This window comes from Alligator sinensis, unplaced genomic scaffold (genome assembly GCF_000455745.1).
Source record: "Alligator sinensis unplaced genomic scaffold, ASM45574v1 scaffold899_1, whole genome shotgun sequence".
NCBI lineage: Eukaryota > Metazoa > Chordata > Crocodylia > Alligatoridae > Alligator > Alligator sinensis.
This window is the reverse complement of record NW_005842614.1, coordinates 509,497-511,346: the sequence shown is the minus strand read 5'-3', so window position 1 is coordinate 511,346 and position 1,850 is coordinate 509,497. Positions and strand designations below refer to the sequence as shown.

The 1,850-nt window shown below is 51.6% G+C and overlaps 1 non-coding gene across 1 annotated transcript; it reads left to right on the top strand.

Annotated features, from left to right (window-relative positions):
* The first annotated feature begins 1,515 nt into the window (after positions 1-1,515).
* On the top strand, positions 1,516-1,589 carry TRNAT-AGU. The gene has a single exon. It is a non-coding gene; the product is annotated as a tRNA-Thr (tRNA).
* The last annotated feature ends 261 nt before the right edge of the window (positions 1,590-1,850 follow it).

Sequence of the window (1,850 nt, the reverse complement as noted above, 5' to 3'; positions counted from 1 at the left end):
TCTTTCCCTCAGTCCTCCCAACTAAAAGCATAGGCTTGTAGTGAGAGAGCAAGGAGATGAAGACAAAGAGCCTGGGTTCAGCTCTGAATTTGACCATTCTTCAGCAGGCATGGACATGGCAGTTCCCCCCACCCATTCACAACCACAGGTATCTACACAGTTGTGCTTAGTCCTGTGAAATAAGTTCCCTGATTCCTTCTGGGAATACAATGTGTATGCTGGAAACAGGATAGCTAGTGGGGAAATGCATTGTTTCAGTGATGAATACTCCATGCCTCACCTTTCCCATGGAAAAGTACCATAGGAGGTAGTATTATTGATACTGATGAAGCACCCAAGTTTACTGACTCCATCTCACAAGGAGTGACCAAGGGGTTAGGATGAACTGGATGAGTCTGGGGGACCTTTAAGCTATTACCCTCCCAGCTGTTTTGTTTTGGAGAAGCTACTCATCTACTAATCAAAAATCTACTACTAGATTTTGGAGTATCTACTGCTTTCGATGGCAGCGGCAAAAAGTTCTGAAGCTCCTTAGCTCCTGTTTTTTCCAGAGCAGGAGTCCATGTTGACTGTGGGAGAGCTGTGGGCCCATCCAGCATCTGCCCCTCACTACTAGTGTCACTGGAAGGAATAGGGTCAGGCATGGGTGACTGGTGTCTCCTGAGTCTGGGGAGGTATCCACAGAAGCCGGTGACAGCATCAGCAGCAGGGACGGAGCTGGCAAGCACACACAAACGCTGCCAGTGGCATTGGCGGTGGGGATGGAGCTGATGAGCACCTGCAGATGCTGCCGGCATCATCGGTGGTAGGGACAAGCCTGTCAGGGGGGGCACGTGCCCCCCATGCTCCCCCCTACCAGTCGCCTATGGGGTCAGGCCTACTGCGGTGAGGAATCACCCTGCCTCTCCAGAGAACCGTGGAGAGGGAATTCTTCTGTGTCCCCCATTCCCTCTATGAGGAACATGCCAAGCAGGGAATGACCTCAGGAAGGAGGCTGCCCTCTCAGCATGAAGGGTTAGGAGACATTTGGCAGGGCAAGAGGAAGGAGGACAGTCACGGCCTTATGGCTTTCCCCAAGCTCTTCCCTAACCTTTTCTTCCTCCCTCTCATCAGTCATGGTGTTCTCTCCCTGTTATGCCAACCTTCTGGCTCCTGCTCTGAGGACATGAACAGTAGGAGTAGCCTCTGCAGAGAGCTCCTAAAACACCTGATAATGGTGAGGAGGAAAAAAAAAAGCAACCGAAAGCTACAGCAGCCAGACATGACTGGGGGCTCTGACTGCTGCATTAAGTCAGCCAAGGGCTATGAGAGGGACACAGGAGGGTTGAGCAGAACCTTTACAAAAGGCAGATGCACTAATATTGTCACTTGGAGGCAGAGCTCTAGCAACTCTGTGTAAGCCTGGTCACCATGGGCCCAGCTGCTCTCACATGTAGGGGCCTCATCCTCCCTGACCTTGCACCTCTCATGGTCTTTGCATCAGAGCAAAGTGGGTGTTGATCCCGTTGCATCAGAGGTGCTGTGGCTTAGTTGGTTAAAGTGCCTGCCTAGTAAACAGGCAATTCTGGGTTCAAATCTCAGCAGTGCCTCAAGGGATCACTTTTTCAATACTGACAAGTGCAAGGTACTGTACCTGGGGAGGAAGACCCAGCAGCATACCTACAGCCTGGGGAACTCCCTTCTCGAAAGCAGAGTGGCAGAAAGGGATCTTGGAGTCATTATCGATTCCAAGATGAACATGGGCTGCCAATGTGAGGATGCAGTCAGTAGGGCCAACCGCACCTTGTCATGCATCCACAGATGCATCACGAGCAGGTCCAAGGAGGTGATCCTCCCCCTCTATGTGACAC